This window comes from Triturus cristatus, chromosome 4_1, assembly GCF_964204655.1.
Source record: "Triturus cristatus chromosome 4_1, aTriCri1.1, whole genome shotgun sequence".
NCBI lineage: Eukaryota > Metazoa > Chordata > Amphibia > Caudata > Salamandridae > Triturus > Triturus cristatus.
The window spans coordinates 1104785762-1104806849 of NC_140585.1; the positions used below are offsets into that span (position 1 = coordinate 1104785762).

The window sequence follows — 21088 nt, forward strand, 5'->3', positions numbered from 1 at the left end:
GTGCGGTGTCTATGCAAAGGAATATCAGACAATGTCTAAATAACAAATAAGAAAGTGTTTGTTGCTTAATTATTTGGGTACAATAATGCATACTTGTTTAAGGGCAGCCAACAATCTAATAAACACAGATATGAAACGAATGGAACGAGGACTGCCAATTGGCCTATAAACTGTCTTCACTAATTCTGATACCACCAATACTGCTATATTTCTCAACTTTCAGGCTTCTGAAATCAACTGTTACATCATCTGCAGAGACCACAATACCAACTGCTGCACTTAATATGGTTTCTGATCTGACCAGAAAATGGTGCATTCTTTTTTGATTCAAGGGCCATCAATGTCACGCTTGAGTCCTCCAGGTCTTCAGCGAAGGCCATGCAGATGGCTTAGAAGCTGCAATGCCCTCAGCTTGATAACAGTTCTGATTCTATCTATGGGTGTATAGAGAGATTGGTTGGCAAAGATATTAAACTCAACACCTATCATATGCCGGACTTCTTCTCCGACAGGCCTCTTGAGGGTTGAAATTCAACTTTTCAGGGAAACATGGAAGGATCAGCTAAACGTGGAAGCAATGGAGTCCCATCATTAGGTAGCATAAACAATAAGGCAAATAAGAGAACTGAAGTCATTGATGACCCTCCACCTGTATATCTCCTCCTCAATGCCTTGTATGCTATCTCAGGAACTCTAGATATTATCTCATCCACCCTTCTCGCGCAAGAACAGAGGGCAGTTGCACAGACCTTTGAAGCCAGAAGGATAGTGGATTTTCTAGACAAAAAGGAACTTGGCCCAAGATCTATGTCACCATTTCTCGATCTACTAAAAGCCTTCATTTCTTCTACAAGGTTGGATAATATCATTGAAAAATATAAGACTTTTACACCTACAACTAGCCAGTAACCAGAATGAAGTGAAAATCATTAATCAAGGATTGATATATGAGCTCAGTGAGCATTGTGAAATCAGTTTATGTCCATATGCCCCTCTGCTATCCATTGGCAAAAGCAGCTCACCAGTTCCAAGAAAAGCCATATAAAAAGTGGTAGCCAAGGGTGACAGGCTAAATGTAGTGGGGTGCAGGGGCTCGAAAAAGCATAAAGAACAAGGTGCATCAACTTTGCTGAAACATGGACACTTTATGCCACCACTTAGCAAAGATCAGCAGCATACGAAAATGATAAGTCTGTTGAGAAAGACAACATAGACACCACAAGAGCAAATAATGTATTTTGTATCTTTATAGGTAGAAGAAAATGAGAAACTTGTGTATATTTAAAAACAAATCTTTTTTGGGGGTGGGGTGAGTCCCCTGTAGTCCTGTAGGGTCAGGGAAGTGACTTTGACCCAGAGATGCAGCCAGGAAAACCCACGCTGCAGCACTGCAAAGCGCTTTTAGAGTGTGGTGAATGGAGGCCCACCCCCTTATTGAACAGGCAGCACCTATGCCTCCTGGCGCGATGTCCATTGGGGGAGTGAGTCCCCTGTAGTCCTGAAGGGTCAGGCAGGTAACTTAGATCCGGAGATGCAGGCAGGATAATCTGTGCTGCGGGATTGCAAAGCACTTTTAGAGCGTGGTTAATGGAGGCCCGGCGTGCTTTTGTGCCCTAAGGATGCCGGGGGAGCATTTGCTGCCCATTGTGCTTTCCAACTTCAAATAGAATCCACTACAACATCGACAGAGGCTGCGCTGGTGCCTACTAGAGCACAGCCAGGGGGCAGTCCTTCTGGTTCTGATACTTTGCCCTTACCACATGGCAAGACCCAGACTTTGCACAATGTTTTTGACTCTGATTTATACAATGACAATTTTGATGATGGGACGATTTTGTCCCCTAATATGATGAGGAAAATTGGTATGAAAAACTCCAAGATGCAGTCGTCTGGATACTTGTCCAGATACTAGCCTTGTTTCGCCTTCTGCCCTGCCACTGAGGAAAGGGCCTCCTTTGCCGTCATTATGCAGCAGAAGTATTGGTCCTACAGATCACTACTTTGGAAGTGATGACTAATGTTTTAATATAGGTACTACAGCCTGATCAAGTGTCTACATAACTTCTGATGCCCTTCAATGAGACCCTAAAGGATACCCACTTAGGAGAAAAGATGTTCAGGACTACCAGTTAATTGGAAAATCAAAACACTTTTGCATTGGTTGGGGTTCTAAGGGAAACTGGATTTAAGCCACTATGGACAATTGATGCGTGGCTTGCTGAGTCTTGCTGATGGCAGGTCACTAGACTGGGTCAGATTTCAGACATGTTCATGGCCTTGCGAAACAGACAGGCATGCCCCAGATATAGACGAACCCTGAATCAATTTATTTGGTGTAGGTGTGAAAGTAAATACATTTATGTACAAACTATAGTTACAGAAACTCTGGTTGTAAAAGCTTGTGAAGACTCACTCTTGCAAGCATTCTTACAGAGTAAGTAAGTGTAAACCTAAAGTTGAGGTGCATTTGTGCAAGGTTTGAGCCTGTACTAGCAAACATCTTGTGTATCATTTTCAGGTTTGCCATTTTACCCTTGAAGAGTTTTACCTATAAATGGTGTTCATCCTCTGGGAAAACCATCTATTGCCATAAATACACTGCTCAGACTGAGGACAATAGCCATTTTGTTTCTGTGATGATGACCGTTTCACATTATTTATTTTCTCCTTGGACTACATGGGATTGACATACTTAATATTGACCATATTGCCGTTCTGCACGATTATTATAATTTTGCAAATACTTGTTTCATGCTATTCACTAGTTCTGTATATGCCAAAGTGCTACTAGATGAACTGTTAACTGTAGTTTTAACATGGACGATGTGATTTATTAAACATGTTTTTATTGTATTTTATGGTTTTATTGCTTGTAACCCGAAATACTATTATTTTGACTGCATTTGTTTCTTGGACATCAATTAGGGGTTGAAACTGTGACCACTAAGCCACTCGTTGTGACCCCTGCCACCCTGCTTGCAACCCCTGGCTGTTTGTCAGCCTTGGCAAGTGCATTGGTGGCATAAAATTAGCTGCAGTGTGAGCAGCACCTGATTACACTGCAGAGAAATCATGATGGCCGGCAAGCTGGGCCTGGGTGGGGGAAAGAAATGTTCTCACTCATTGCTGTGGTAACCCCGGGCCGGGCTGGCCAGCACAGTCCTTGATTTGATGCATTGTATGTATCTGCTGCGGGCCTGGGCCAGGAAGCTGAGTGAATTAGCACAAAGCGTGTGCGGCATGGCTGGGCATGATTGGACCAGGGCCGGACTGGGAACTGAAACCGGCCCTGGCAAACTGCTCGGCCGGCCCCCCTCGGGGGGAGGAGGGGGCTGCAGCCAAGCTGTATGCTAGAGCCGAATTCAGCCGATGTTGTTACAGGGGGCGGATTTTGCCGACCCCCGGTAATAAAAGCGTCCCTCCGGGGGCCTAAAACCTGCCCCCACCCTGGTGGCCCACCAGGGAAACGCCCGGTGCCCGCTACAGCCCATCCGGCACTAGATTGGACAGAGACTAACTACACATGCTGCAGCTAGCAGCACATATGTGCAGGTGCAAGCACACAGCTGCTGCACCCTACCCTGGTAGAGGGCATTGTGCCTGGTGCGGTATGTGTACCACCGTGTTTGGACCGCTTACTGGGTCCCAGGGCCGTCAATCTGGTAGCGTGCAAAAGCGCTACCAATGATGATGGCCCTGGCAAAAATGATTGCCCAACCTACGCGCGATAGTAAAAGCTGCGCTGATGCGGCACGGCCTTGGAATCTAAGTCGAGATGGACTCGTGGGCGCTGGGTCTCAACACTCTAGAGTGACTGACTAGAATCAACACACGTTCGGGACTGGGCAGTGAGTGACTTACTTCACTCAATTGTCATTCTCTGACTGAGTCAGGCGGTCGGACCTCGGGCAGGCCACAAGGCAGTTGAGGTATGTGTGAGAGTGAGACTGACTGAGTAGTCACATTGACTCAACTAGAGTTTCGACTCTCTGACTCCCATGTGGTAGTGTCGGTCGCTGTGACTCCTGTGAGCTGTGGGCCCTGGGCAAACCTTTAACAGAAGCAACAAGTAAAGTAAGATAAGACTATCTTTTTTGGTGTTGACCCAAGATTTTCAAATGCCCTACAAACTTAAGAAATGATTGTTGAGGAGCACACATTTCAGGTTCAACCCACCTAGCGGTCTAGCCATCCTTTATGTAATGTGAATAACACATTCATTGGAATTGTTTTATGTCAAACACTGCATCATTCTAACCACAGAATGTGCACACCTGTCATTGAGTGCTGGTGGACTGGCCAACAAGACGTCTGTTTTGAACACCACCAAGGCCGAAATGGCATTACCGGTCATTGGGCAATGGGTGGGCATTTCCCCAGTGAAGCTAGAAGGATGGGGGGCGGGTTTTGTTAATGAGGCTGGTTTTGAGGCAGTTCAGCAGTTTTAATAGCACTGCACAGTTTTTTGTATATGTAGCAGTTTTTGGGCAAAAATAAAAGTGTCAAGTTAACTGTGATGATTTATTAATGTACCTGCTGGAGATAGAGGGGAGTTTAGTCATGTTGTAGTTTTCACTTATCTAAGGTAGCGCAGAGGGTTAATATGGCTACTGCAAACAACATGTGACATGTAGTGTGACCTCTGAGTCAAACTCATGCCTGCTGCCTGGCGTGGGTGCTATATGTCACTATTCTCTAGAGTGAGTGACTGACTTCAACGCAAGTTTGGGAACAGACTCACAGTTTTGTTCAGGATGTAAGTGACTTGCTTTCCTTAATTGTACCTCTCTGACTGAGTCAGACAGGTCTGACCTAGGGCGGGCCGTGGGGCAGGTAGTGTGAGAAGGAGACTGACTGAGTCGTCACATCGACTTGACTAGAATGTCTACTCCCCGACTTCCCTTGTGGTGGTGCCAGTCATTGGGACTCCTGTGAGCTGCAGGCCCTGGGCAAACCTCTAACAGAAGCAACAAGTAAAGTAGGTTAGGATTATCTATTTTTGGAGTTGCCCCAAGATTTTCAAATGCCCTGCAAAACTCTAAAAATGGTTGTTAAATAGCACACATTTGAGGTTCAACACTTCTAGGGGTCCATTTAGGTAATGTGAATAACATATTAATTGTCTTTGATTTAAGTCAAACACTGCAGCCGTGCAGCCACAACATGCACATGCCAGTCAGTGCTGGCGGACTGGCCAACAAGACATTGTCTGTTTTGAACACCACCATGGCCGCAATGGTGTACCGGGCATCAGGCGACGGGTGGGAGTTTTGCAGAGAGGCTGAAAGGATGGGGGGCAGGTTTCATTAGTGGGGGACTGTTTTCTAGCAGATCAGCAGTTTTAAAAGCACTGCAAAGTTTCTTGTACATTTAGCAGTTTTTGGGCAACAATAAAAGTGTCAAGTTAACTCTGGTGATTTATTATTATACCTGCTGGATAGAGATGGAAGTTTTGTCTAGTGGTAGTTTTCACGTATCGAAGGGTAGAGGGTTAATATGCCTCCTGCAAAGAATGTGTACCATGCATATCGTACAATATTTTATGTGGATAGCTCAGTGGTTTACTGCTTTTGTCACAGAGATTTTGTTGTTATTGTGCAGTTCATAAGTTACATTCGTAATCTAGCACAGTGAGCTATGAACAGCCATCTAAGAGCTGCATTCAAGCTGCATGGTACAGGTTTGCAAGTTCTGTTTTCTTTCCCAGTCTTTCTATTCTGATGTTGCTAAAAAAGGTTTGTTTAGGTAGAAATACATTATTATTATTAAAGTCAACTGTAACCACTATATTAAGTTCTGAATCCTGAGTGTGTGCTTCTCCAGACCAAGCACTCTTAAAAGGTGCCTACTAGTATGGGTGAAGTGAATCCTACACCTTGTAGTCTTCTTTGCCTTATATAACATTTTCTATTCACTGATTTACAGATGTATGTTTCATTGTCTCTGTATGTGTGTGTGTGATGGACTTTGAAAATGTAGAAAGTTTTGCTTTAGGAGTAGTGCTTAATGGAGTCATTTTTAAATGCAGACTGTAACATCTTGATTTTATAAAGAAAACATTCCTGCCTTTGGGCATTCTGGCTATTTGATAAGGTGTTTATTGCTGGTAAGGTATGTTCCAGACATGAATCCCTATTAGGCACACTATGTTATACCGCCTTTAATGCTTATCGTCTACTAAGACACCATGTTTGTTGAAGAGTCTAAGCATGGTGGGACAGCACATACAAAGAAGGTGTGGCAGTGTCTGACAAAGGATAGGGTGTTGAAAATGCACTGGAGAAGGTTTAATATTACACATTTCGAATAAACGCATGATGATGCAGAAAGCACAATAATGTATGAGATGCATGAAACCCTAGAGGGGCTAGCTGGACTAACTCTGGAATGTTATGTGAGGTGCATGTTGACAGCTTGCGGAAATGTTGTATGCGGAAATGTTGTACTTTCACTGAAAAGGAATGTGTATCATGCAACCAATTGGGGTACACATCTATTGAATAACATTTTATTTTCTAGTATTAATGGTTTAACAAATTTGAGTATATAAAAAAACTGTCATCTGCTTTATTGTGGTTGTATTTTGCATGCTTAGGCTTGGATTCATTTTGTGGTTTGTATTGGATCCCAAAAAAAAAGTGCATTGAGAGGACAGGAAGGAGGCTCAACAGATGTGCTACAACAACAAAGGAGAAAAATACAAGGGTGTATTTTTCTGCAGGGCCACAGGTGCACGGGTATTGAGTGCCTCAGTACTTGTTGAGGAGGCAGGGCAAGGAGACTGACAGGCTGTTCTGATGCCCTTTTACTGCAAAGTCTTGAAAGAAGAACAGACTACAGGTGTACACTGGGATTGCGAGATGGCCTCTTGCGTTTCACCTTTATCTAGCATGCACTGTGTTTGTACTTCTGAAAGGCAGTAAAAAGAGCAGGTTGTGCTTTGAATCCATTAGGTAGGGCTATTGATTATTGTAGTTTAATGATGGAGATAATCTAGTAAATGATATCTTTGCATATTCTGACTTTATATAGGGATTAACAGGACTTCTAGTGTAAATGCAAAGGGACAAAAATGATTGGGTCTGCTTCCCAAAAACTTGAACCCGACATGAAAAGTTGAGTAAGTATGAGGGTTAGTCCATTAACACATATTACTTTTTTGCTGATATGAGTAACCTGTCATTGCTTTCATTTATAAACACAGTTTGAAAGCTAGAGCATACCTCTTAATTGACCACTGAAAGACATAATTGTGTGCGCCCTGAAAAAAAGTACTTGGCCCAGCTCAGAGTCAACACCACTTTGTATTTCCATTGATTTCACTGGGGTTGTGCACCAAAATAAGGAAATGACACCCTTGAACACTCAAAAAGTAGAGTAATGCTACAGTAACCATTGGCAGTCTGCATGGTTGTGTATACTATAATATACAATGTTAACATACAGAAAATAATTTATGCAATAAAACATATCTTGTATACTGGTAATTAACAAAATGGCCATAAGAAAAGTCACATGTATGTGTGTGAAAGGCTCTATGTGTTTCCTCACTGTTATGTACAGTGTACAATACCATGCCCTAACCCATTTTCGGTATTTTTGACATTTTGGGCCTCATGTAGGTAAATAAATTTTACCGGTTCTTAAATACCGAGCCGTACCGAATCGGTAAATTAGAATCGGTAAGTTATATGTAGGTAAAAATTCGGTAACAGTTACCGATTCGGTAACATTCGGTAAATACGAATCGGAATTCACCGATTCGGTAAATACCGAGGTGATAATTACCGAATCGGAAAATACCGAGGTGGTATCTACCGAATCGGAAAATACCGAGGTGGTATCTACCAAATCGGAAAATACCGAATCGGTACGTACGGATTCGGTAAATAACATCACATGACTTGACGAAACAGCTAATCCTGTGCAACGACAGCCCACCCAACCAGGAACTGCCCACACCCAGGCAGGTGGACACAATTAGCCGAAGTGGCCACACCCAGGCAGGTGTACATAATTAGCCGACCCTGGAGAGGCTCGGAGTGCAGAGGAGAGGCAGGGAGCAGTTGCATGTGCGAGCGGGAAACGAACAGCATGTCCAGCCAGAGAACACAGAAAGACGGAGGGGAAAGGAGGAGGAAGCTCAAATTCAGCCCCAAGGAACTCCAGGTGCTGGTGGAGGAGGTGGTGAAGCAGCACCAGAAGCTGTTTGGGAGGCAATCCCTGCAAGTGCCTGAGGCCGAAAAGCGCAACATATGGCTGGCCATCCAGGCGCAGGTCAATGCTGTGGGAGTGACCCACAGGGAAATTGAGGTCCTCAAAAAGCGCTGGTATGACCTGAGGATTGTGACCAAGAGGAAGATGGGCGACATCCAGAAGGAGGCCAGCCAGACCGGAGGTGGAACCAACAGGGCACCTGCCCTCACCGAACTGGAGGAGCTGGTGGCGGCCACACTCGAGCAAGAGAGCGTCGTGGGTCTTGGGGACGCCGACAGCTCTGCCAGAGCCGCAACACACCAAGGTAAGACGAAAGCACAGCAATGTAGCCGCCCCTACCCCTATCCCACATCCCCCATTGTGAAACGAGAATCACACTGCAGTCCACACGTGTCAGTGCAGACAGGCAATGCATTCCGGGAGATGTAGTCAGGGCAACACTAACCATGACGTAAATGTCACAGGGCAACAAGGCATGTCACGCACTCGAGGCACAAGGAGACAGAGGACAGATTGGAATGTGAAATGATTTATTGTGACGCTTGCAATGCAGCCCTTCGGGGACACTGAGCCAATGTTGTTTTTCTGTCCACAGATGTGACATCATGCAGTACAGGGCATGCTGCAGGGGAGACGGCACACCGGCCACAAAAATCACCTCTAGCCAGCACGAGTTCAGACCAGGGAGCAGGCCCACTTGCAGCCGCACCACCTACGCAGCCAGCCTCGCCGCACACAGAGCCAGCATCACCTCACCGAGAGCCAGCATCACCACCACCAGAGCCAGCATCGCCACTCATGTTCGATTCACCGGCCACATCTCCGCTTGCAGGTGTGAGAATGAGGAGGCGTCCAGCAGCCAGGCTACGAGCCTTAGACACCTCGTCAGACGACAGCATGGGCCCAGAAGACCGCACCGGGCCCCAGGAAGGGAGCCATCCCACTGTGCCCCACACCTCACAGGCAGCACAGACGGGAGCAAGAGGGCGCCGCAGGTCGCGTGTCCAGAGTCCACCAGCACCCACTGACGGCCATGGTGTCTTCTTGGGGCTCGAGGGCCAAATGTTGAAGCAACAGCGCCTGCAATCAAAGGCAGTAATGTCAGTCCAGAGGCACATGCGGGTGATGAGGACAAGCTTAGTCAACATGGACACAAACATTGGCGGCATGGCTGCGGGCATTCGGGACATGTCCCAGTCAATCCAGCAGTTGTGCAGCAAATTAGATGCTGACATCGAAGCACGGCGCCGGGAACGCCAGAGAAGGGACACTACCAGCAGGGCACTCAACCGTCTGGCAACTGCGACTTCCCTACTTTGCCGGCGCTCTGTGACGATGCAGGAGGGCCTAACACAGTGCTGCAGCGACCTGTCACGGGGGATGGTGCAGGTGACAAGTGCACTAGGGGTGCTATTGACTAGTCAGGCGTCGACAACTGCTGCAGGGGATGCTGCGGAGAGCATCGACACCAGCAGCAGCATCACACCCCCCGTCCCAGAAGCACGCAGGAGCAGCAGGCGGCTTGGGGTTGGCTCTAGTGAGGATGCACAGGCCGTGCAATCCACCACTGCAGCGCGTATGCGCAAACATTGATGTGGCCCTGCTTATCCACTTGCCATTGGGTGACGTAACCCTGGACATACTCATTGTATAGATGGCATATTGCCAGATTGGCCTGTTCATGTGTTCATGGCGTGGTGCCACATTAAACTACGTCATGACTTCTCACGACTCGCTGTGTCCCCTCACTTACTCAGAAATAGTTGCATGTGATCTCTGCCCGTCTCTCTCTCCCATCGATTGCAGTTGGCACTCTAGCTGCGCTGCCCTCTGGCTGGCCTGACTCATCCTCGTTGTCCTCAAAATATGTTAGTTCCACATCTGTACCTTTTTTCGTGGCAAGGTTGTGCAGCATTGCACAAGTGGCAATTATCTTGCAGCAGGTGATGGGTTTGTACTGGCGTGCGCCTCCGCTCTTGTGGAGGCAGCGGAACCTGCTCTTCAGCAGTCCAAACGTGCGCTCCACCACATTGCGTGTAGATTTGTGGGCCACGTTGTATCGTCTCTCACTCTGGGTTGCTGGGTGTAGGTAGGGAGTGAGGATGAATGAACGGCATGCATATGCACTGTCGCCTGGATGAGTAAAAGGGAACCATCAGTTACATGCCTCTATACACTCTGATTTGCAGGTTTCAAGGGGCGTCACTGTTACTTACCCAGCAGGTATCCCTCTCCGAATTCTCCGGCTCTCAGTCGTGTGTAGATCCCACTATTCTGGAAGATGTAAGAGTCGTGGGTGCTCCCAGGAAACTTTGCAACAATATCTGTGATGATGTTCCCTGCATCACAGATCACCTGCACATTGATGGAGTGGGTGGACTTCCTGTTCCTGTAGATGTGCTCTGTGTCAGCTGGTGGACAGATTGGGATGTGTGTACCATCAATACAGCCGATGACATGGGGGAACTGTGCCATGTGATAAAAGTCTGTTTTTGTTTTCTGCAGTGCAGCCTGTGTGTTTGGGAAGCTTATGTAGTGGTGCATTCTCTGCATCATGGCATCCAGGAACTTCCTGAAGAAACGTGACAGGCAACTCTGGGATACCCCACCCACCGCAGCTATCACCACCTGATAACTGCCGGATGCCAACAGATGTAGGCTGCAGAGCACCTGCACATGTGGGGGTATGGCGTGCGCCCTTCTTATTGGCTGGTCCAGGAGTGGGTGAAGGTCCCTGATTAAGTCCATGATGGTTTCGGGGTGTAGCCTGTACCTCTCATGTATCTCTGCATCAGTCAGCTGGAATAGTGTGATGCGCTGTCTGTAGATTTGTTCCTCCCGTCGCCACACCCTCAGTCCTGCTGCCTGTAGACGTAGGCGCCTTGCAATGACGTACATGGCGGCCATGTTGTCCATGCTGTTGCATTTTGGGATTGCTTATGTGCATTGTTGATGGTTACCACCTGCTTTCCATCCGTGTTAATTACCGACTCTTATTTACCGATTTTCCTGGATTTCTTGATTACCGACTGCTCCTACATGTCATTTTAAATTTTTACCACTTCATATTTACCACTTCATATTTACCGATTCGTTAATAATGTATTCGGTAAATATGAATCGGTATTTTAGAATTCGGTAACTATGAATCGGTATTTACCGCCTCATATTTACCGAAAAGTGGTTTTTGGACTCCTACATCTCACTTGTCTGAATACCGGTCGGTAACGGCATATTTACCGAAAATCGGCCGTTACCGACCGGTATTTGGCTACCTACATGAGGCCCCTTATCTTTAACAGTAGAATTGCTGAGTTCAGCTGCAAACAAAGAAACAGAGAAAATATCATTCCCTACTAGAAAACCCGAAGATCAAAAACAAAAATCAATATTGGCTTTTTTCACTAAAATAAAAGGAGTACAAATACCAAAGACCCTCCTAAAGGTTGTAAAGGTGGCAAGAGAAAAAAAGAGTTGTCTGAAGCTGCTCTATCTAGCAGTGAAGACATATGTTCACATTCTTATGACATCCTTGAAACATTATCTGCTGCCATTGCAGCTGCTTCTCCCTGTGCTGCCATTGCAGCTGCTTCTCCCTGTGCTGATGATTGTTCTGCCTTTGTTGACATTAGTGATATTTCAACACATGCTGTCATTGCTGAGTGTTCATTTCACTCTGAGGTTGAAGAGTCATCTTCTTATGTTGGCTGCTTAGATAGTTCTTCCTTGGCTGGCCTTGCTGACAATTGTTAGAAATGGGGGTCTCTAGTTGGCAACGGTTTGCACCTTTGTCCAAGTAGGGACCGTTCTTCCTAGTCCGGGTAAGGGGGATACACTTCTAAAATAATACCCTGCACACCTCTTTATTAGCTTGGCACGGGCAGACAGGCTTATCTCAGAGCCAGTGTGTAAAGAATTTGTGTACATATACACTAATACAGTGAAAACACTACAAATGGACACCACACCTGTTTAGAAAAATAAGTAATCTTTATGTAAACCAAACGACAAAATCCACAATACTGTAATCAAAATATTACTTTTAAAAGGTAGAAACAGTTCTGTCCATAGCAAACTATAGTTGCGAAACTTTTAACACAAAGTACCTTGAATGTGTCACAGTCACAAACAAAAACAGCCACAGGGTAGGTAATGCATCAGTTCCTTACGCTCAGAGAAGGTGATGCGTTTGTTCCTTACTTCAGGGAAGGTGATGCATCGGTTCCTTACTGAAGGGGAGGTGATGCATTGGTTTCTTACTGTGCAGGCAGGTGATGCGACGGTTTCTTACTGCTCCCCCAGCGTTCTTGTAGACTTGGCACCTTTTGCGATGTGTGAGGATCGGGGATGCATTGGTTCTCGATGCGGCAGTGGCGCTGCATTGGTTTCTCCAGCTGCGGTCCCACGATTAGTTGGTTCTTGCAGCGGCACAGCAGGGCCTGCGTCAGAATCGGGGCACTGATCTCGGACTTCGGAGATCGGTGCATTGGATTCGGCGTGCAGCGGTTTCCCCAGCCGTGGACACGTGCTGCGTCAGTTTCTTCAGCAATGCGTCGAAAACAGGTGCGGATGCGTTAAGCTTCTCGTCGTTGCGTTACTTTTCCACCTCCCAACAGCAGGAACAACCTTCAGAGGCCCAACACAGTCATAGGCACTTCTTGACAGATCAGAACTCCCAGAAAGGAAGTTCAGGGGAGCTGTGGGTGAATTCTTTGTATCCCTGACACTTCAAAACCCGAGGCAAACTCTACTTCAATCCCTTGGAGATCTTCCTCAAGCAGGAGACACAGCACACAGCAAAGTCTTTATCCTCTCATTGGTAGAAACAGCTACTGCAGGCCAACCCCAAACAGCACACATCAAAGGGGCAATACTTCTCCTTCAGTTTCTCCAGCTCTTCTCCTCTCTTGAATTCCAGAAGTAATCTAAAAGTCTGGGGTCTGGGCCCCAATTTTTATAGTCACAATTCCTTTATTCTAACGTGGCAGAGAATGCCTGTGCTTAGCAAAAACCAGTTCTGTCCCAGCTTCCTGGCAGGAGGTGGAGACAGCATTGTCCAAGGCAGACTAGGCCCTTTCAGGTGTGAAAGAAATCTCCTCCCTCCCTATTCTGCTTGCAGCCCAAGTCTATTCAGCCCAGCCCTACCCCTCCAAAGCCAGACCGTCAATACACAAACCTAGCAGAGGTACACTGGATGGCTAAGCACGAAAATACCTACTTTCTAAAAGTGGTATTTTCCCAAACCCAGAATGTAAAAATCATCCTTACTAAAAGATGCGTCTTTAGATACTGAGTTCAGGCATTCTTAACTCCATGTTCCTATCTTGTATCCAAGGGCAGTTATACTTATAAGATGTTATAAGTAAACTCCCCATTCTATCCTATGGTACAGATAGCCTTTCAATAGTGAATAACTGAATTATAAATGTTATCAGGACATGCCACACACATCAGGACAAGTCCTACCTTTCACATACACTACACCCTGCCCACAGGGGTACCTTGGGCCTACCTGAGGGATGGCGCACATGTAAGAAAAGGTAAGGTTAGGGCCTGGCAAGGGAGTGCACTTGCCAGGTCTACATGGCAGTACAAACTGCACACGGGAACTGCAATGAGAGGCCTAAGACCGTTTTGCAAGGCTTCTTGTGTGGGTGGCACAATCTGTGCTGCAAGCCCACTAGCAGCATTTGGTTTACAAGCCTTGGGCACACATGGTGCACTGTACTAGGGACTTAGCAGTAAATCAAATAAGTCAATTGTGGACACACTAATCCATAACGCCAATTTACAGTTACAGCAGCACTTGCACTTTGGCACTTAACAGCAGTGGCAAAGTGCCCAAAGCATCTAGACCAGCCAAACGAAGTCCAACACACAGTAAAAACACAGGAGGCAAAGGCAAAAATACTGGGGAAACCCACACCATGGGTGCCAGGTCTAACAACAATATAGTCAGCTCTTTTTTGGGGAGTGACATAATAGAGGCACCTCGAATTAAAGTAACTAGTCAGACACCAATGTAAAAATCGCACCCGGCATGTGAGTCACTGAATCATTATATTGACCAAGTGCAACCAAAACTTCTAACACTTCCTTCAACTGCATGCCATCGGTTTAATGGCATTACAAAACCTATCCTTGGGTAGAGTTTACTGTTTGTTGTTTTGCATGCAGGCTAGTTTACTGTGGAAGCAGGAGGTTGTGAACCTGGCAATGTTTCATTCGTTGATATTGACTTCAGTAAGTCGAAAAGCTTACTCAGTCTTTGTCCAAACATTCACAGTCTGGGAAGCATAAATCATCAGTTATTGCTTAGACCAACTTCAAAAGATTACAGCAGTCTACAAACTGTCAGCAGTCAGTTTCTTCCATACTAGTAAGAGGTGCAGAGCGAGAAATTGAAAAGACTAGACAACATGTGGAGCAGCTGCTTAAGGTAGTATGTTAATCAGGTCGTCAAGGGCTTGCGTTTCATGCCGCGGTTGAAAGTGAGGATTTTAACATAAGGGGAAATTTTAATGAATTGTTAGAGAGAATTTCTTTTAAAGATGAGAAGTTAAAAGCAAAAATATCCAGGACGTATGGGCACTATACCTCTTCTGATTACCAAAATGACATGATATATGTTATGGCAGCGGTTTGTCTGTTAGCGCTTTGTCAAAAATGTGACAAAATATTTTGTGGTGCTAGTTGATGAAACCAAAGATGTTTCATATAAATAGCAGCAGAGTTTTATTATCCACTTTGTTGATGAGGATGGGAATGTTCTGGAGAATACATGAGGGTACTACCATACGAAGAAGTTAGATGCCTCCAGCATTGCTGGTCCATTGTTGAAGCAGTACAGAAAGCTGGACTTGACGGGAACAAAAGTGTTGCACAGTGCATTAATGGAGCATCCATTATGAGTGACTGTTTTAATGATGTGGAAGCTAAAATAATAGAGATTGCATGAAAAGTAATGTATTTACACTGCCATTCCCATCGCCTATGCCTTGTGTTAGTGCAAACAGTAAATAGCATACTACCAGTAAAACATTTATTTTTAACTTTGCAAGCAATTTGTGTTTCTTTCACAAAGTTCACCAAGACTAAAAGCTCAGAAAGAGAGTAATCTGTATGTAATGGAGCTACAAAGACTATCTGATAGAGACGCCTAGCTGCAGATTCCTTAACTTAGAATATCCCCAGGCGTCAGACTGGATCCGGAAGAGTTTCTGCAGCAGCACCTCTGCGCACCGGGGGGCGGCGCTGCCCGGCTCCGCCCTGACGTCGTCCACGGACATGACGTCAGCAGGGGCATATATGCCCCTCCGGGCACGCTGACGTCAGTTTTCTTCTTTTCCGCGTCATAGTGCGAATCCTGGAAAACCAGCAGTTCCTTGGCCTGGTTTTTGGGCCTTCTCGACACCCTCGGTGTCGTGGGAACAGTGTGCAATGCCTTCCGGCTTTAAGGCTTGTGAAGGCTGTGCGCTTCAGATGTCTGGCACTGACCCGCACCTCTTCTGTATGTGGTGCCTTGGCGTGCACCATGACTCCAAGGAGTGCGACGCCTGTCAGAAGATGAAGCTCAAGTCCCTGAGACAGTGTCGTATGAAACTATTGGCCGAACGGCTGTCCGGTCCAGGCCCTCTGCGTCGCCGCTCTCCTTCTCAGGATCGGGCCTGTTCCAGAGGTCATTCCTACGACGTTCGTTCGAAGGCAGGTAAGCGGAAGCACAAGCATCAAGCACAGAGGTCTTCGAGTACTGCTGGCGCCCGCTCTTCTCGCTCTATGCCAGGTAAGGGTGCCTGGCAATCGCTTCCTCCATACCCCCCCTTTCCGGGAGTTGGAGCGACGGTGCTCAAATGGAGGCTTATTCTGAAGCACTCCAATCTTACTTTAGGTCTGCCCCTCTCCCTGGAGCACCTTCGGGCACCAAAGAGGTGGAAGGCACTCATGTCGGGTCATCCCCGGTGGATTCTTCCTTGGCATCAGTTGTGTGCATCGACTCCGGTTCCGTAGCCGGTATGGCGTCAACGGGACACGGCCCAGTGGGTCCTCCCAGTCGCCCGTCCAGCCCACCCCGTCAGTCTTCGCATAGCCCTGACCGGCTTCCTGCGTTGACGTTGGAGGCGGCGCCGGCGTACGCCCGGCCCGACGCCCGGCCTGATGCCTGGCCCGACGCCCGGCTCGACGCCCGGCTTGCCCAAACGTGCACATTTTGTGGTGGGATCGACGTCGGACGGCATCCAGGTCGAACCCCCTCTAGAGGTTGTCGACATCCAGGCGACTCCGATGTGGCGTCGATCGACGTCGGTACCAACGTCTATTCCTCTTCCCTCGGTTGAGGTTGTTGCTCCTCCCAACTCTTCGGGCGGCAATAGGTCTCCTACACGGCGTCGGTCGACGCCGGTACTGGCTATTACGCCTCCTCCTTTACAACATGATGCTTCCCTGGACTCCCCAGATCAAGGGCCCATGGTGCAAGTACCCAGTGTTGCCTGGCCTTCGGGTCAGTCTCCGGCTCCTCCACTCCTAATGTCTACTGGCAGGATTAGTCTTCAACCGTCTCCTACCGACGGTTTGTTATCACCTAAATGGATGGCGACTAAATCTAGTGCTGCCTTCGCGCGCGCTATTCTTGGGGTGGCTGCTGTACTCAGCTTTCAGCCTCCTAGGGTGCCTCTACTTTCCGATGCTTTACTGGATTTGCTCCATTTGAAGCCTATCGAGGTAGAGCCTTTGCTACCCTTTGGGGACTCTTTATTTGACATCCTGCATGGCACTTGGTCCAGACCCTCTTCTAGTGACCCTGTTGATTGGGCTATTGCTCGTAGGCACCGCCCTGCTCCGGGTGATCCTCTTTGCCTGTCTCTTCACCCAACAGCTCAGGACCTAGTTGTTCAGGCAGCTTTTACTTTACAGTCTTAACCCACATTGCCATTGTTACCTCCTACCAGGGAATCTAGGTGGCTGGATGATTGTGGTCGCCGGCTGTTCGCCTCTGCCAGCTCAGGCGTCCGGACTTTGAATACGGCCTGTGTGTTTGCACGCGCATTCTCATCTCTTTAAGATTCAGTTGCTAACCTTCTCCCTTCTGTTTCAGAAGGGCCACGGACAGAATTGCTTTGTCTTCTGCTGCATGGCAGGAGCATGGCACAATTCTCCCTTCGGTCTTCCCTTGGTGCAACTGACTCTATGGGACGGGTCCTTGCTCGCGCTGTGGCTTTACGCCGCCATGCTTGGCTGTGCGACAGTCGCTTCCCTGATCATATTCGGGATGCCCTCAGAGATCTGTCGTTCAATGGGGTGGATCTTTTTGACTGCCACGTGGATTCAGCGGTCTCCCGTCTCTTGTCCGGCTGTAGGAAATCTTGGTGCCATATTCCATGCCTCCTTTTAAGGCACCCAACGTAATGTACTGGTTAGTTTTAGTGCTGGTTACTGTTCATGGCTGGTTAGCCATTTATATGTTTGTTCCGTACAGCCGTTCGGCTGTTTCTCTTGTTTTTCAGTTCTCTGACTGTGTGCTTAGCCCAAAAGGACATCCCTACCGGGGATTAGCCTTACCCTATGTGGGGTATTTGCTGGCATTAGGTTCTGCCTTTGCCTTGGTACGCTCCTATGGAGTCTCCCCGTGGGCATCTGGCTGGGTGACACTTGTTTATTCCTACAGTGATCCTTGTACATCATTGATCTATTGCATGTCTGGGTTGATCCGTCTGTGGGGCATCGGAACCTGGCATAGGTTCCATGCCGTGCAGTGTCTATCTCGCACGCCTGGTGGGACACCTTGTTGTCGCAGTTTTTTCACAACTGACACCCTACTTGCCACTGTGGGGCTTGCTTATTGGTGCACCTTGGATGAACAGCCCCTTCTGGGTTTGTCCTCCAAGGTAATGGATTAGCAGACGTTCTCTGCTGTGCGTGGTCATGGCCTTCTTCTGGCCACTTATCCTACAGCGGTTGCCATAATCCCTGCTGTTTCCGTACAGGGGTTTCCACGCTTTTGCTTGGGTTCATGCTGTGCACTCTCAAAGGGGCGTGTTTTCCTTGGAATACTCACTTATTGGAGTCCGGGACCTTTACATTTGTCCTCTTTTTTCCACTGTCGTAACTAGTTTTTTCCCCCTACTCTGTCTTGCAGGGGACTGTTCCTCTCGGGCAAGGGGCATGGGTTACTTACTGCTTTGGACATTGTCCTACTGAGTTTCCACATGACTGAGAGTAATTTCAGCATACTCTAGACTTGTTGGGTCACGTTTTCATGGTTTTAACGTTTTTCCTCCTGCTCTATATCTGCTCTGTGTTCTTACCAGGCAGATCCGTGCAGGCTCTTTTCTTCATGCGGTGTCTGTGGTTCTTGGCCCGGTTTGCTTGTTCCGCCAGCTCTTATGTAGTTTCTGGCTTGTTTGGTGCCCCTTTTTGGGGCTGTTGCCTTCTTGCTGTTGTGTGCTTCTGGGCTGCTCACCCTCCGCTTCAGGAGGTCCTTGCTTACTTCGTGTGGTTCCAGCATCCACACGGTATGCTTAACTACCTTCTGGTTGGCTTAGGTGCCTTCCGGGCTTCACTCTTGTTCGTTGAGGCTTGACTGCTTGTCATCTGCCCTTTTTACTGGTTGTGACACACCGCTTAAGTCCTGGCGTTTCTTGGGCTTTCGTACTACCTGTACCTTATGGCTGCGGATTGGCCTCCTGCCACTGATGTCACTTGTGTCTTGTTGTTGCAAGTTTCAACAGGGCTCCTTTTCGCGGTTGTACATATTAGACCAATGTGTGATGTCTCTGTCATACCAGTTACCATCACGAGGCTTTGCTGCAGGCAACACGTTGCTTCGGCAGCTCTCTCTCAAACCCTCGGTTCAACTACACTTCTTGCGAAGTCATGACCTTCCTTTTTCCTCCAGCATATCTAGTATATGTTTTCTTCCATGCTGGCACTTGCTGGATAAGGGTCAGCCTCTTGCCTTTGCTGCCCCCGTGTCTTTGCAGGTGCAGGTTCTACAGTGCCCTTTTTTACACTGTTCTGCTTGGTCAACCGGTAATTGCTTTTGCTTTCTGTCGCCACCTCGGAACCCTGTGGATCCCTCAAACCCTTATCCTCTCACCTCGCCACGGGCATCCTGGCTCTGTGCTTTCCTTCTTTCAACCCAAGAATATACAAAGGGGTTTGTGTGCTGTTCTTAACGGCTTCTGGTGCCTTTGCCTCCCAGTGTTTTTCTCTCTCTTTAGAGCTTCATGGTCTGGCGGTAAACTGCGCTGCATTACTGTCCTCGCTACGGTTCGTCCCAAAAGATTGACGGTGCTGTTTTACTGAACTTATGGACGACTAAGTTCTCTCAGGAACTTGGTGGGGTTCAGTCGCAGACCCGCCTCCTCCATGGGTATGGCTTTGGTATCTATTCTAAGTTAAGGAATCTGCGGCTAGACGTCTCTATCAGATGAATGAGTTACTTACCTTTGGTAACAATGTATCTGGTAGAGACATAGTCCAGCCGCAGATTCCTTAATGCCCTCCCGTCCTCCCCGTTCTGCGAGGACTTTTTCAGGTTGGGGCTTTCTCTACTTGCCTCTCTTAGGGTGGCTTGCCCTTTTGCAAAGTGATAGTCTCTCACTCCAACACAGACTGCTTCATTCTGTTTCTCTGCTCCATTCCGCCCATTCTCAACATTAGGCGGTATGTTGATAGATCGTGTGTTCTTTCCAGCCCTCGGCTTGGATTGTACAGTGTGAAATCTCTTCACGCTTTTTCCCACCATCCCTCTCTCCCCTTCTCCATTGCCTTGTGGTCTTTGCCACCCCTGTGGCCTTTTACTTCAGATCTATTGGCTCTGTACATTTATGGGTCTTGTATTGGGGTTGTGACGTCTCTTTCTGGTGACCTCTCCTTAATCTTGTGTTCCGGACTTGTTCTCCTTCACGGTTTTACTTTCTGGATGCGGACTTTCTATCCTCTGCCAGGCTGTTTTTCCACATCCTTGTCTCCCTTTAACGTTGATTGAGCCTTCGCTCTTACAGGGTGGCTCTTCAGAGCACTGCTCTGTCTCACCTGTCAATTTCTTCTATTTTTTCATCATTTTTGCACACTGTTTCCATATTCTCACAGTTTTTAGTGATGGCTCCGCGCTCTGATGCAGAAAAGTTTCTCCGATGAAAACTGACGTCAGCGCGCCGGGAGGGATATATATGGCTCCGCTGATGTCATGTCCATGGACGACGTCAGGGTGGAGCCGGGCGGCACCGCCCCCCGGCGCGCAGATGTGCTGCTGTGGAAAATTTTCCAGATCCAGTCTGACGCCTGGGGATATTATAAGTTAAGGAATCTGCGGCTAGACTATGTCTCTACCAGATACGTCGTTACCGAAGGTAAGTAACTCGTTCCTCAGGTACGAGGTGGTTTTACTGGTACTCCTGTGTTAGAAAAATACAGATGTGATTTGAGTCTATTATCGTTGTTCTCCCTGTAATAGAGTCACAACAATGTGACAAGGAGGCTAGTTCAGAAGCCAAAGTAACTTTGGTTTCTTACTTACATTGCAGTGTATGGAACTCATTCGCCAAAAGATTTACAGCCTATCCTAAGAACTACAGAGAAAAGACCTTACCTTGCTGAGAGCATGGGACCTAATTAAGTCAACGAGAAGTGATTTAGTGAAACTCCATCAAGACAGTCAGTGGACCGAATTGTTAAGTCAGGCTAAGGATTTAGCAGAGCAGTGTGGAATAGAGATTCAAGAAATTCCAATCCAAGGGCTCTATCTGTAAGCCACCATAAATTGAATAACAAATTTAAAGATTATTTTGTCACTACCTCTGTAGGGAAAAGATCCAGCCATTTTGATGTCTGAGCACTTAAAGCATGAAGTTTATTTCTCTAATTTGTATAG

General features: G+C 47.3%; 1 protein-coding gene and 1 pseudogene across 1 annotated transcript in view; both read left to right on the forward strand.

The window, feature by feature from the left end:
- The window catches only part of LRRK2 (leucine rich repeat kinase 2), a 1602077-nt gene that overhangs the window by 605408 nt on the left and 975581 nt on the right, over positions 1-21088 (forward strand). The gene's annotated exons all lie outside the window — the stretch shown is intronic.
- On the forward strand, positions 1850-20966 carry LOC146856085 (uncharacterized; annotated as a pseudogene).